The sequence below is a fragment of the Cupressus sempervirens genome, chromosome 11 (assembly GCF_028749045.1).
Source record: "Cupressus sempervirens isolate cs-2001-9-10 chromosome 11, ASM2874904v1, whole genome shotgun sequence".
Taxonomy (NCBI): domain Eukaryota; kingdom Viridiplantae; phylum Streptophyta; class Pinopsida; order Cupressales; family Cupressaceae; genus Cupressus; species Cupressus sempervirens.
In genome coordinates this window covers 398,670,575-398,687,610 of record NC_143128.1, presented here as the reverse complement: position 1 = coordinate 398,687,610, position 17,036 = coordinate 398,670,575, and positions in this window count along the sequence as shown.

The following is a 17,036-nucleotide window of genomic DNA, read 5'->3' as shown; positions in this document are numbered from 1 at the left end:
CATTTATTATATTACCTGTATGATCTCTCAAAACTCCTCCACAACTTGCTTTTCCTAGGTTTCCCTTAGCACCACCATCAAAACTTCCTTTAAGCCATCCCATAGGAGGAGCCTTACATCTAGTCTTCAATCTTGGGTCTTCTCTCTTCATATTAGAACCTTTAGAAAACATTGGATTTTTAATTTGAAAACTTTATAACATTTGCTTTGGGACTTAAAATTTTTCTTTATTGCCTTGACAATGTTTTGGCCAAGCACCCACTCTGGCATTTCTTTATTTCTAAAGATTATGTTATTTCTTTCTTTTCAGATACCCCACCAGAGATGGGGGAGAGTAATTTTCCACAAGAAATCAACATCAGTATCCTTAGATAGACAAATCCAACTTTCAAAACAAAGTTCTACATTATTTTGATGAACCCAAGTAATATTTTAGTAGTTGAGAATAGAGCTCCATACTTGTTGACTGTAAGTACAATTTTTTTTTAAATGATCTCTATCTTCAAAACCTTCTTTAAATAGACTGCACCTATTAACCACATTAATGCCTCTCTTTTGCAAATTGTCCTGAGTAAGAATTTTATTTTAAAGCAAGATCTAATAAAAGATATTTATTTTTGGTATAAGACCTTTATCCAAGCTTTTTTCCATAAAGGTTAGTTACCTTTCTCCTTAGATCTAAAAATAGAGGAAACTTTGAATTGACCACTAGGATGAACACTCCATATCATCTTATCCTCCCAAAGGGGATACAAAGAAAAGGCATTCAACATAATCTAGATGTTATGAAAAACCTAGTTAACATTAACAAGGTTAACCCAATTGTTATTATGCTAGTAATGTCCCCCAAGAGTCCCATACAATTGTTTACATCTATCAACTTGGGTCCTATCCTCAAAGTCCTCAATCAGGGGATGATCCATTATCCATGCATCTTCCCAAAGTCTAACCTTTTGCCCATTTCTAATTTTCCATTAACATCCTTTTCTTAAGGTATTCTTAGTTCCCTACATAGCCCCCCAAATAGCAGAAGGGGAAAAAACATCAGGAGATGAAATTAGATAATGAATGAGCATTAAAAAGATACTTATGTTTTCATATAGTACTCCATTCCTTATCATCATGATAAGCTCTCCATCCTTGTTCAGCCAAAAGAGCTCTATTCATACTTCGCATTGACCTGATTCCCAATCCACCTTCCCTAATAGGCTTAAAAATTTGATCCTAGGCTATCAGAGCCACTCTCTTCCTTTCCTTACTTCTAGACCAAAGAAAATTTCTTTGGATTTTATCAATAATATCTTCAAAATTTTTTGGTATTCTAAAAAGACTCAAAGCATAAATAGGGATGCTTTGGAGACAAGCTTTAAGGAGGGTAATTTTACCAACTTAACTCAAAAGGTTACCCTTCCAACCCACTAATTTCTTATTGAACTTCTTTATGAGCTCTTCCAAATAAGAATCTAGAGCTTTAGGTCCCAAAAGAAGACCCAAATAAATACAAGGAAAAGATCCTATTGAACACTCTATAATTTTAGCAATTTTGTTCTATCTTGGAGTAGGGGTATTAATAAAAAACAAAGAGCTCTTGTTCTAGTTTATCAATTGACTTGAAGCAGAAGAGTACAAACTAAGGGCTTTCTTGAGATTTCTAGCTTCCTTGACTTCAGCTTTGCCCATGAAAATAGTGTCATCAAAAAATTGACCATGAGAACAAGAGGTTGGGAAGAATGTTGTAGACCTTTAATATCCCCCTACAAAACCAATTTCCCAATATATCTCTCCAAGCAATCAACCATAATAATAAAAAGAATAGGGGATAAAGGATCTCCCTGTCTCAATCTTCTAGAGGGACTCAAGAATTTAGTAGAGCACCCATTCACCAAACTAGCTATAGAAGTAGTAGAGATCAACTGAGATATAGCCCTTACAATCTTATGATTAAACCCAAAGGCCTATAAAATCTTAACAAGAAAAGCCCATTCAACTCTATCATAAGCTTTCGCAATATCAACTTTCATGATAAAACCCTAATTGTTAGAGTAGGATAAAGAATGAATATTCTCATGAGCAGCAATAACAGAGTTAAAAATTTGCCTACCTAGGATAAAACCATTTTGTTGAACAGCAATAACAGACAGAAACACCAAAAGCAACCCGAATGTGAGGACTTTTGAGACAATCTTATAAAAGGAATTACAAATACTAATAGGCCTGAACTAGTCTAGGGAATCGACCCCAATCTTTTTAGTAATATGACATAGGAAGGTAGAATTGATCTTCTTAGGCATTCTTTTAGCCCCAAAGAATTCTTTAATAGCATCCCATACATCTCTTCCAACTAGTTTCCATGCCTTCTAGAAAAAGAACATGGGAAAACCATCTGGTCTCAGAGACTTATCCCCCCCCCCCCCACAAGGAGTATACAGCTTTAAAAATCTCTTCTTCCTTTGGAATGGCACCTAACAATTTATTTTGTTCCTTAGTAATAAGAGAAGGAATCACCTTTAAAATTTCAGCTTGGTGAGCAGAATCAATGTTAGGATCAGCTATCATTAAAGAAGAAGAAAAGGAGACCATCTCTTTCAAAATATCTTTTTCCTCAATAATCTTCAATATACCCTTTTTAAGATATGAGATACAAGTTTTAGCTCTATGCTTCAGAGTAGAAAGATGGAAAATTTGGTATTCTTATCTCCTTCATTTAGCCAAATTGTTCTGGATCTTTGCCTCCAATAAATTTCCTCTTTAGTGACAATGTCATGATACTCTACCAATTTTTCATTCTCTTCTCTAACAAGGTCAGAAGTATAACCTTTCTTCTGTATCTTTCCCTGAATACTTTGGAGTTCTTCCTTAATACTTGCTTTACTCTCAAAAATATTACCAAAACATCTTTTATTCCATATTCTAACCTCCTTCTTATCATTTCTTAATTTTGAAGCCAGTCTAAAAAGAGCAGTTCCTTCAACATCTATGTTCCACCATTTAGACATTTTACTCTCAAACTGTGGATGTTGCATACACATTTTTTCAAACCTAAAAGGAATTTTTTTTTTTTGAAATTTATCTTTTTAGCAGAAAAAAATCAAAGGGAAATTATCCGACCCAATTTTTTGTAATGTCTTTAGTTTACAAACAAACTCTTTAGTCCAATCAGAAGAAATAAGAGCTCTATCCAATTGAGCCTAAATACAATCATTACCTAGCCTCTTATTACTACAATTAAACTCAATCCCATGAAGATCCAAGTCCATTAAACCATCCTTATTAATGAAATCCATAAGATCCAATCTCCCATCTAGTTGGCTCACATTAACTCCCTTTTTTTCATGGTCATAAAGAGGAACATTAAAATCCCCCATGAAGATCCATCTGCCAAAGTAATCTTTACTCTTTATATGAGAAAGAGTGTCCCATACCTTTTTCCTAGAATTCTTTATATTTGGAGCATACATATTAACAATATACTATATAATATTCTGATCAATACTAGTAATTTTAACCACCATGAAATGTTTACTAGCATTCAAAGCAGTTCCTGAGTAGTAGGATTTCTTCCATAACATTAGAGTTCCCCCTAAAGCTCCTTCTAAACTACTTGCTTTTAAACAATAATCTTTAAAAGACTTGATTTATTCATCTCTCTCCTTCTCTATCTTTGTTTCTTGTAGCAACAGAAAATCTAGTTTATGCTCTTTAACAAAATTTCTAACAATGTCAAGTTTATCACTACTATTCAAACCCCTAATATTCCAAGCAATAATTTTCATGTTTTTTTTTTAGGGGTGAAATCTAGAATAGTTTCCTATCTTCCATCAGCAATATTCGTCATACTTTCCATTTCTTTGATTTTCCTAGAAGATTTCCTTCTAGGTTTCTTTGGAGTTCCAACATTTGGTTTCACCTTGGCTTGCTGCTCCAATTTACTACTACAAGTCTCCACTCCTTTAGGAATTGTATTACTCTTCTTTTCCATCTTTTTCCTTTGACTCGGTTTATGTTTCAAATCCTTACCTTCCTCATTTTTCTCCTCAAATTCAAAATCATTCCTAAAGAGAACAATTTCTTTGCACAAAGGTATCTCAAGAGGCTTAGGAGTAACATTCTAATTTTCAATCAACTAGAAATTTTGGGATTCTTCTAGCACCATCAATTTAGTAGTATCGAACATAATTTCACCCTCCTCTGATTTCTCCATCTCAACTAGATCTTCCTAGTTTGTTTCAGTCTTCTGATAAATAACTAATTGCTTAGTCATATCCACCATATTCTCTATATTTTTCTTAGATGAGGTAGAGTCTAGCATCACCCCAACCTCCTGATTTTCACTACTCAAGTTTTCCTTCAAGGACGAATTTGGCATTTTACCAGTTTCCTAAAATTTTGAGTTCAAGTTATCCTTCACATCTTTTGCATGAATAACTTTAGGTTTCCAAACTTTCTTCTATATTTTTACTTCTTTCTTTTTATCTTCCTTATCAGTCTTAGGATTGTTCTTTCCTTTATTAAGATAGTTTTTCACCCAATGACCTTATTTTTTACAGGCAAAATAGGTATTTGGGAGATCTTCATATATAATTTTCTACATTCTTTTCCCCAGTTTTGAAATTAGTTCCACTTTTTTAGGGAGGTGACTCAAATTTGCCACTTTCACATATAATCTGGCACTCTGAAGTTTATATTTTGAGGTTGTTGTATGATCCATTGTGATTAGTTCCCCAAAGGAACTAGCAATTCCTTTAAAGATATCTTCATGCCAAAATTCTAAAGGAAGGCTAGGAAGTCTAACCCAAACCGGAGTTGCTAAGAAGAAGGCTTCATATAAATCCATATTTGGCTCCCATTTTTTAATAGTGAGAGTACTTTTTCCAAATGACCATGGACCTCTGTAGAGAACCATATTCATATCTTATTTTCAATTAAAAACAAATGAAAAGAATCCATTCAACATAGGAGCTATATCAACTTGACCATAGATAACCCATTTTCATTTAATCATATTTTTCAAAGTTTCTATATCTGGTCTAGCCCCCATAAGTTTTCCCACAAGAGTAAATTCCATAGAAGATACAAAGAAATCAACGATTAGGTCCAAAATAAATATTTGAAACTCACCTTTCTCCCAGCAATATTTTGATGTAACCAGAGGGAAGGATGATTTTCCACCAGGTTTCCTACCAAATAGGGAAGACCATGTCATTTGATCACCTAACCCATTCCAAGAACCTTCTACTTTCCTCTCATTATTGACCTCCACATTCTCCAAAGGATTCTTCTCATTTTTGAATACCTAACCAGGCACATGATTTGTAGTGAAAGAATCCAAAGAAATGTCCCAGACCGCACAACTAGTAGTACCAACATATATAATTCTTTTAAAATTTTCCAAATTTTCCTTAGTTCATCCTTCTATCCCACCAGGATTAGTACCTCCTACAAGATTCTCCCCTTCCAATTTCTCACCTAGCAGAGAGCTAGCCAATTCAAAAACACTTAGAGCACCAGCCATATTGTAATCCCTTGGGTACAATTTTTTATGCAAGGATGTCCCTTCCAAATTTGTTAACTGTGTAGTGCAAGATCTTAAGGATCACCATGTTGGATGCTTTCATTTGACCATTACCATAGGGGTAATAGATAGAAGACCAATGTTACGTGATTATAAATTTTGTGCATAACTCCTTAAGGTCCTTGCTTTTAAACTATCCTCCATTGTTAGTGATAATGGGGGAAGGTACACCATACTTGCATATGATGTAATTCATAATGAATAGAGCTATAGTTTTTCCATATTCTATAGAGAGAGGGATTTCCTCTACCCACTTAGTGAAATAATCTATAGCCGTAATGATGAACTTGTGTCCATTTGAAGAGGATGGATGAATCTAACTGACAAGATCAAAGGCCCATTATTGGAATGGCCACAACATAATAGATGAAATTAGTTCCCTAGTTGGAGGGTGAATTAGATTCTCATGGATTTGGAATTGTTTGTAGGACTTGACATATTTGATTTCCTCTTGCTCCATATTCGATCAATAGTAACTAGCTCTAATAAGTTTATGAGCTAGTGTCAAGCCATTAGAGTGAGATCAAAAAATGCCCTTGTCTACGTCAATTAATGCACATTTGGACTCATCAAGTTCTAGACACCTAAGGAGTGTTCCATCAAGACCTCTCCTAAATAAGTTGTTAGCAATAATAACATACTGTGAAACATTGCAGATAAGGTGACATTTTTCATTCTGGGGTAGATTGTCCAGGATGGTTTTTTCATGTAGATAGGAGTATATATGGTGGTAGCGGGATGAGTCATGTCCTACAATGGAATAGATCATCTGAGATTCAAGTGAATTATAGGCAGGGTAGAGTAATATTTCCACTAGGAACTCATGTCAAAGATCATTCTCTGGCATTAGTCACTTTGTTGTCTACCTGAGGAATTTGTTAGAAAGTGATAGGAGCAAACTATTTCTTCAATTCATCCACCATGTATTTATAAGGGATCAATTTCTCATCCTTTATCTGATATACATCATTGACCTAGTTGATTATGAGCTAGGAATCACAAAATGTGTTCTATTGATCCTCTCTCCATTCAACTACAATCTTCATGCCATTAATTAGAGCTTCATATTCCACAATATTGTTTGTACAAGGTAACAAAATCTTGTACACCTTAGGCAGTGAATACCTCTATGGCATTATGAAGAGTAACCCAACACCAGATCCTTGTTGTGTGAAGGAATCATCAAAGAACATCACCCAAGTTTGGTGCGTAAACATTAGAATTGATTTAGTAGGAAAGTCTACATTTAGCAAAAGAAGACTCTGCATTTGTGTCTCTACTAATTGATTAGCAATCACTTGTCCTTTGATAGACTTCTTTTCAACATACTGGATGTCAAAATTTCTTAGTACCATGACCCACTTAGCTAACCTTCCTGTCAGAGCTGCCTTGTTGAGTAAGAATTTCACTGGATCAATTTTAGCAACTAGTCACATAGTATGGGTGAGCATGTAGTGCCTCAACTTTTGGGAAGTAAATACAACTACTAAGCAAGCCTTCTCAATGATGCTATAATTCATTTCATAGGAGATCAGCATGCAACTCATATAGTAAATAGTTCTTTCCTTGTTATCATTATCTTCTTGAGCTTGCAAGACACCCAGAGATGTCTTTGTTGCTAAGATGTACAAAATAAGAGGCTTACCATAGATAGGGAGCTTCAATATTGGTGGATTAGCAAGGTATTGTTTTATTTGTGTTAGAATTTGATCACAATCTTGGCTCCAATTGTATTTCACACCTTTATGTAGAGTCTTAGTAAATGATTGTGACCTATCTGCCAAGTGTGAGATGAATCTATGAATGGATTGAAGTTTTCCTTGTAAGCCCCTCATCTAACTAATATTATGGTGTGGAGGCATGTCCATGATTTCTTGAACTTTCTCTAGATCAAACTCAATTCCTTTTGTAGACACAATGTAGCCAAGAAGTTTTCTAGATGTTACACAAAATGCACATTTCTTGGGGTTGAGTCTCAAACTAAATTTCTCCATGTAATCCAGGATAGGTCCCAAATCTTGAAGGTGAGTGTTGCATTTTTCACTCTTAACCAGAGTATCATCCACATAGTCTTCCATTGTTTTATTCATCATGTCATGAAAAATTGTAATGGCTTCCCTCTAATACATGGCACCAACACTTTTAAGACAAAATGGCATCATGTTCCAATAGAAAGTTCTCCATGCAAAGTGAAAGTAGTCTTTTCTTAATCTTTTGGTGCAATTTTGATTTGATTATAACCAAAAAAGTCATCTATGAGTGAGTACAACTCATATCCTGTTATCATTTCCACTATCATATCAATGTTAGAAAGTGGAAAATCATCCTTCGAACATGCTAAGTTCAGATCTTGAAAATCTATATAGGCTCTAATAGATTTGTCATGCTTGGAGATCAGAACAATGTTGGAAACCCATTCAGTGGAATCAATAGCATGGATGAAACCATCTTTCAAAATCTTTTCTAATTTAGCTTTGACAAGTAATGCAACATGAGGATGCATTTTCCTAAGTTTCTATTTGACTGATTTAACTCCTAGCACAATAGACAAGTGATGCATTATGAGATCAGGATCTAATCCTAGCATGTATGAGTATGTCCACACAAATTTTATCTTTTTCTCATGGAAGAAGGCAATGAATTCCTCATTTTCTTCTAGAGATAGTGATTGTGCAATATGTATCATGTGATGATGTTCCTCTATTCCCAAGTTGATCAACTTTGTTGGCTCTATCAAAACTAATTATCTTTCCTAAAAATGACTAGGAAATGCATCAAATATCTCATCTATAGGTGCCTTAGAGAGGTTTTCACCTTTGGATACATCTTTTATTTTTACTAATTTTGGTTTTGATACTACCAGCATGTGGTTTTCACCATCAGACCTTCTATTTCTTTTCTTTTTTATTGTATAACTAAGATATTTGATGTCAGCTTCAGTCATGTTGACACTTTGTTCACTGGTGGAAGACACTATAGGTTTGATAGCATTTAAGTAGTAGGCAAGAGCATAGTCATTCTAGAATGTAGGGACTTCATTAGATGCATTGGAATTCTAGTCTATGAGCTTAGGATAGGTGAGTGAAAGAGATGTGGCTTGTTTAATAGCACTCATAGTATAATAATTAAATTCTTGGACAAGCAAATTGAGACATACCTTTGAGTACTAATAGGATTAATTGAATACTTGAGGATACTAGTTGGATGAGACTCATTTTACCTAACCCCAAATGATTCACCTACTTCAAGCTGATTTTCGTAGATATGAACTTGATCTATATCTTTGTTTGTAGTTGCATCTGAGAGGGAGTCAACTTCATACTCTCAAGAATCTGTACTATATGGAGACAGATTGTAGAATTCCTCAAAAATGATATAAACAAATTCTCCTTCATCATCTATATTTTTACAATGTTTCTCAATGAGCAAAGCATGACTAGACTCTCCTTGCTCTTGTTGGATACGAAGAGAATCAATAGTGTCATTAGAAGAATCACTATCACCGTCCATAGTAGTGACACATAGTACAAAGTCATCTAGTTCTACAAAGAATTTAGCAAGATCATCATGAATTGGATAAGGATAAGGATCCTCATCATCAACATTGTCTTCATGGTCATCAAACTCATCTTGTAACTTATTTTTAGATGAACTCTCAGGTTCTAGTATAAATTTTTTAATCCCTAGATGGAAGGGAATCTTCTTGAATCCTAGACTGGATGTATCCTAATTCCTCCTAGCTATCACTTTAACAAGATAAACCAAGCCATTTTTGTTGCATCCAATAGGACCAGTCCCCTTGTAGCCAAATTATTTCATGAGTTTAAGACCTAGACCATACTTTTCAAGAGTAATTTCATGAGATTGTTCTATGAGGTCAACTGGAGTTTCCTATTTGTATATTCATGCAACAATGGCTTTTTTTTCACTATCCTCCTCGAAAAGTATAGTAGCTTTGACAAATGTACCATTGTACTTAGTTTTTGGTGTCAACACAAAAGGTCTCTTTGCTTCATATGGTCTCCCATAATGATAGGGAGACTTAGGAAGAGATGTCAAAGACAGAAATAGTTCTATGTGATATTCACACATTCTAGTTTCTTTTAGCTTGAGTGACTATTTTATTTGCTTTAGCTTGTTATCATGATGGTATATAGATTCCCTATTAGCACAGAAAAAGTTTTTAGAAAATTTTAGTATGTTGCAGGTATAGCTATTGCTTGTAGGTATGGTGGCTTCAGAGCCATGAAATGGGAACTTTACACATTGATGGTAATTGGAAGGCACAACTCACATATCATGTATCCATGGTCTTCCTAGTAGTATGTCGTAAGCTAAGGGAATATCAAGGAACTGACAAGTTACATCCCTTTCTATAGGACCAACATGGAGAGGCAATACCACAAGACCTAAAGATTTTTTATCGACTTCATCATATGCTTTGATAGTTATCTTGTGACAGGGATCAATGGACTCTTCAAAATAGTCCAATTATCTGAGTAGAGCAACAAAGACAATGTTTAAACCGACTCCATTATCAATGAGAAAATGAAAAACATGTTTCTAGTGTATCATGACTTCAATGTGTAGAGGTTGGTTATGCATATGACTCGATGAATTTTCATCCTCCTTAGAAAAAGACATATAGTAAGGTGAGGTCAAATGACCTATCATAGATTGAAACCTCTCAAGACCAAGATCTTGAGGTATGCTTGCCTCAATCAGTGCTTTGTCAAGAATCTACCTATGAGTAGGCAAGATTTTGAGCAGTTCAAAGATCATGATTTGAGCATTTTTTTGTTGTAACTGATTGAGGATACTGTAGCTAGTAGCCACAAAAGTTGTTGAAATTTTTGTTCCTTTGCCAGATGGACTAGCAAGAGGTTTATCTTTGTGTTGTTCTAGCTCAGGAGTGGAAGACATAGGGCCTTTGAGTACCAACTTAGCACAGGAATGTGTAACAACATTGACACATTATTGTGATGGTTCATTGTTAGATGTATTAGAAGTAGGTCCCCTTAAGACAAATGGTTTCTTAGGTTTATTTTGGTCTTGTTTTCCCTTGATGGTAATTATAACATCACAATACTCAACATCCACTTTTTTAACCATGCAGACTATCTCATCATCATAATTAGAGTACATATAGTTGATCTTGTTATGAGATTTTTGTTTTTATTTTTCTCCTTTTTATAAGACAAGAATGGATCTTTGAAAGCCTTGTGATCTATGTTCTTGTTATGTTCATCCACGACAATGTCACCATCATCAATTAGGTCTTGGACTTTGTGATGCAAGTTGGTGCAATTGTTGGTTTTGTGACCTTTGTTCTAGTGATATTTACAAAATGCAATTTCATTCCACCATGGTGGTCATGGTTATGGATCATAAGGATGAGAGTTATCTAATGGAGAAATGATCTTGTTTTGTAGCAAGGTCTTGTAGGCCATATCCAAAGGTTCACCAATAGGCGTATATTCTCATTTTGGGTGTGTAACACAAGATGAGTTCTTTGGTTTGTTTCCAAACATATTTTTGTTAGAAGGAGGTTTCTCAACATTCTTGGATTCTTTGAGATTTTCTATAATATTGAAATTTTTCTTAGCAGGTTTAGGAGTAATGTTGTCAACAACTTCGTCATGCACAACCACTTAGTTTTTTTCACATACTTAGATTTTCCCTTATTAGAGATTGACCCATGTTTAGTGTCCTTCTGAAGGGTGATTTTTCTCTTTTTGACCATGAATTCCTCAATTTAGATAGCTTGCATGACCATTTCTTCAAATATGCGTGGACCTTGAAGTTGAACTATATACCCAAAATCAAGTAGGAGATTATCTTTAAAGATATCAAGTTTTTTTGATTCAGGAATCTTCCATGAATATTTGGTGTAAAGTTATCTCCATCTCTAAAGGAATGTGAGGAAAAGTTCCCCAACTTTTTGTTTAAGATTACACAAGTCTCATTTGTTACCAGGGTATTGTATTTTGTGGGAGTATTGTTGGATAAATAGGTTAGCAATCTCATCGAATGTTTTGATACCAGTAGGCAAGCATCAAAACCATTCCATAGCCTGACCACCTAGACTTCTTGGGAATAGATGCATGAGATATGTCTGATTACGCATAAATTCTATAGACAAGGCCTTGAATTCCCACAAATGATCTTGGGGATCATAAGTTCCAAAGTATTTATCGTACTTAGGTAACTCAACTCCTCTTGGAAAAGGAGGCATGTCTATACTCTTGTCAAAAGGAAATTGACAAAGAGCATCTAAGGTGTATGTTTTTGTAGTTTTTTCCTTATCATACATCATTTAGGCTAATTATTCTTGCATGATTTCAAGTTGTTTTTGAGATTTAGACATTTTAGTTTCCTCTTCAGGTGTAATGATAGTTTCAACATTAAAGTGGTGAGGTATCTTGGCTCCCTCTTGAGCAATTTTGAGAAACTATTTCTCTTTCTCTTCATTAAGCAAGATTTCCAAGACTTTCTAGAATTTTTCACCTTATGACATTTTTTTATGTGTTTAGGAAGTATTTCTACCTCTTTCTCATTCTCATCAGTAAAAGGTTCCTTATGTCTTTCATTCCTATGTTGATCTTGCTCTCTACTATGTTATGCATGTTTTGGTTCTTGATCATCCATTGTAGGAATGTGATAAGTTTTAGTGTATGTTGGTTGGAAAGGTCTTCTAAATAAGAATTTAGTTGTGTTGTTTGGAGACATATGACCCTTTCTAGTTTTGGGATCCTCTTGATACAAGGGGTTCCTAGTTTATTGTAAGTTTATGGAAAATGTTCTCTGAACACAAGGCGATCTAATAGGTGAAGGAGATTGTGAAGACTCCTCACTAGAAAAACTGGAAATAGACCATGTATAAACTAAGAAGTGGCCTTTTCCATAATTATGACCCCTAGCTCTACCTCATCTAATTCTAAGGGGATAAAACATGTTTCCACTTCTTGTTTCCATAATCATAAACAAGGACAAAAAGAAAAAGCCTAGACAAGGACCACACTAGAACGTAGTCTCAAAGAGCAAGATAAGGGGTGAAGAAAGAAAATCCTCCAAAATTATATGACCACAAAAATTTCACTACAAAGTTTCGATAGAAACTTATTAGTTTCTATCAAAATAAAAAAGCACATAGTTTCTATCGAAAGTATTAATGTTTTTTTAGTTTCGATAGAAACTATTTTATAAGTTTCAATCAAAACTTATATTATAGTTTCTATCGAAACTAAAAAACCTAACCACAGTTTATTAAATCCACGATCGGGTGGTATAGTTTCAATCAAAACTATATTAAGTAGTTTTGATCAAAACTAATTAATATAGTTTCAATCAAACTATTAAAATGTGGAAGACTTGTTAAAGGGCCATATGGGACCCCATGCTGTCATTTTATTTGATAGTGGCAAGTTTCAATTGGAAGCAATTATAGAGAAAGGGCATCCAAAATTCAACCATCGAAAAAGGTATGGGTATAGTTTTATACAATTTTTTGTTTTCTTTTCATAGTTTTAGTTGTATTCTATATGTTTTTTGTATATATGTATATATATATATATATATGCACATATTTATGTATATATGCATACATGATATATATATGTCATGTATATACATGCATATATATGCATGTACATGATGTATATATGCCATGTATATATATATATATACACATTCAATATATATGCATATATATGTACATGATATATACATATCATGTACATGTATATATATACATGCATGCACGTATATATATATAGACATGTAACATCATGTTGTACATACATGAACATATTGTGGATATATACACATGTATATAAATTTTTAATGTACACATGTTCAAACAATTTAATATATTAAAATTTAAGTTCATATACATGTACATGTATGTTTGTATGTGTGTGTGTGTTTGTATTTTTAAATCTTCACCAAGTTACCTCCAATAATCTAATTTCAATGAATTAACCCTTTAACATTAGTTGTACAACAGTTACTTGTCACATATATATACATGAACCCTAATTTATAAACTTCACCTTGACCTCCTCACCCTAATCTTGAAAGTCTAATCAAATCTTGACTAGATTTAACCTAATCTAATTTAAATAAATGTAATTGTGCAATCCTAACTCTAAATGTCATGTAACATAATTCTAACACTCATGTAAATTTAATCCTAATCTTTACTCTGATGAGCTCATGTTATATATTTACCCTAGAATGAAGACAAGTTGATAGAATAACCATGAAAGTTCCATAAAATCTAAGTTACGCTAGAAACATAAACCTTTAAATAGAAAGTTGTATCATTTTAACCCAAAAGTTATCACAAAACCTAAGCATGAATATTAATTTTCTAACTTTAAATTTTTACAGCACGATCCTCACTTCTTAACCCTAAAAAATAGGCTAATTTATGAATTTCCTAACTAAAAACTTTGATCTAGAGATTTGTACACTAACCCTAAACATTTAATCCTAAAGATCCCTAAACATTATATATTAACTTTCTAGGTAACATTGCAATCATGATCCTAATAATATAACTATATATAACTCATACAACTATAGTGAACCATAAAATATTTACCTTTTAATCCTAGGTAATACAAAACCAAGTAACAGGCTAGTTATATTAACTTACTCAACATTTAATGTTACTAAATCAAGTATTTACCTAGAATCATAATTCTACCTATAATGTCAATGATCTTACTATATAAGTTATGTACAATTTTATAACACCAGTTAACCCAAGGTAACTCTAACCATAATAGCTTGTACTCTGCATCAACATAAAACACTATTATAAACACAAACTCCTTTAACCCTAGGAGTCGGGTAAATATTTTCCTCAAGAATGTTGAAACCCTAATCAAATTAATTTAACCTAACCAAGTAATGCTTTAACTTTAAGTGTAACCCTAAAATTAACTCTAAGTTCTTAACACTAACTAGATAGAGTTCTAACAATTTTATAATGTACCAACCCTAACTCTAACATGTCATAATAGCTTACTCTTGACATAGAACACTATTCTAAACACACATTTGGACTTTAACCCTATAGCCCTAAATATTTTCCTAACCCTAACTTAATGAAAATTTACTAAGTAACCCTAAAATTAACCTTATAACCATGTACATAATATAAGTTTCATAATCATGATAAAACATTAACCTCAAGAATGTCAACCCTAATCAAATTAATTTAACCTAACCAACTAAAATTTTAACTTTAAACACACATATTATTTAATTTATGTTCACACATGTAGTACTGTATATGTTATGTTTGTTTCATGTTTACATGTATTATATATCAGTTTCTTAAATGTCATTATACTTGATAAATTTCAAGTTTATTAAAAATGTCATATTTTGATTTTAATGTCAAGTTTACACATTATATAGATGCAGTCATACTACATACATTGACCTTCACATGGCAAATTAGTAGCCTCATATCCCCCCCCCCGAGTAGCAGCCTCCTATCCCCTCGAGCAGCAGCCTCCTATCCCCCGAGTAGTAGCAACCTCCTATCCCCTCGAGCAGTAGCATGTCCCCCCCAATAGCATGCTATTCCCACAGATCAACAATCTATCCCACCCGACATGCTCTATGATCACACTAACCAAGAGATTCATAGGCTTCATGAATCCTTGGCTAGTGGCACATGCTCTAGTGTGTATAGTAGTACATTTCAAAGCACCTTACAAAGTATCGCATATATTAGAGATGAGATTCATGGTTTTGCTCCATGTTCTACACATACTATATAGATTGTCCTTGATATTAAGAGATGAGAGGTCTCTTTAGGGCTCTCACTGTAGCAGGTATAGGGCTTAGTGTCCAAAGAGACACTAAAGAAGGAATGTTTCCCTCATTATCTTCCACTAAAGTATGTGAAGGGGTATTCTCCCCTAAAGTGTATAGATCCACAAATGGCTTCACTTATATACCCATGTTTCCTTGCTACTCATGGTTGTTATCCAAATAATGACCAAATTCCACTTTATTTTGCACCATATCTTTATGTTGAGGTTCGCTTACATAGGGCAGTGAACTACACTGATTTACCATTGCATTTAGGAGGGGACCGTGGTAGACTAGTTGATAGGGAACTGGATCATCCACCACTAAAACATAGGTCAATTTTTGGAGAGAGGGCACCTACTATTTCCCCTATATTAGGTCTGTCAGCTAATAAGGCCATGCATAGCACATAGTTGTGGGGGGGAGATCCAGGGAGTTGGAGACATCTCCATAGCTATCAGATCTATTTCCAATGATGAGGTTGGCTAGTATTTGATGTCATGTCAGCATTCTAGGTCATCACTTGGTGCTTCATCTTCAGGAGACTTGTATAGTGTAGTAGGCATCCCTTCACTGACTAGCTTAGAGGGTCTCACTGGAGTGTTGGCATGAGATACTATGAGTAGTCTTGTTGAGGATCTATTATATTCATATAGATTTATGTCAAAGCATCGTGTCATAACCATATCAAATGTTTGACATCGTATCCATGGTGGTATCGGGTCACATCCTTGGCCACATTCCTCTCCTCGATCAAGTAGTGCTCATGGTGGTAGTACACATCATGATCCACCTAATAACCACTCTTTTGCTACAGAGGGACATATACATAGTAGTATAGACCCTTCAGCCAATGTAGGGCATGGTTAGAGTTCAGATGTGAACCTTGTTGATGTTGAGTTTAGCTTGTCAATCACATGATGGATGGACTTGTTGAGACATGATGATTCTACTTATATGCCATCTCATCTAGTCTGTCCACTTGGATCGTCATTATTACGACATGTGCTAGCCACCAGTCATGCTAGCATAGATGTAGCTATGAAGCTAGATGAGGCCTAGAAAAATCTAGATAAATTTGTAGACACAATCAATGCTAGGCAGTTTGAGTATTATCAGATGCCAGCATCTACACAGGTAATTCTATAGTTTTTTACATTCATGTTAAAATTTCAATTTCAAGCATTTGTTCAACTAATAATTTATGCATGTACATGTTTTAATATGATTTTTTGCACACATGTATATATGTATTGCAGGAGGACATTTCTATTTTTACTCCATCTTTGGTGCCCAATCGTTTGTCATTGAGACTCATTTGATGATGTCAGTAGTGGACAAGTGAGTTTTAATTTTTCTGTATTAGACACATGTGATTTTTAAATATAATATTTAAATTGCATGAATTCAAGTGAATTTAAAAGATATTTAATTAAATATGAAATTGTGTACATTGATTTCACTTTCTCTTTAACATATATAGGGGTTAGAACATCCTAGTGAGCATCCTAATAGTTAGTTTTTAGACCACACTGTGAGGAGACGTCATGACGATAGTCTTGCACCTGATGATCCATAGTTTTTTTTTTTATAGATTATTTGATCTAGACTTTCATCTAGATATTATTTGATC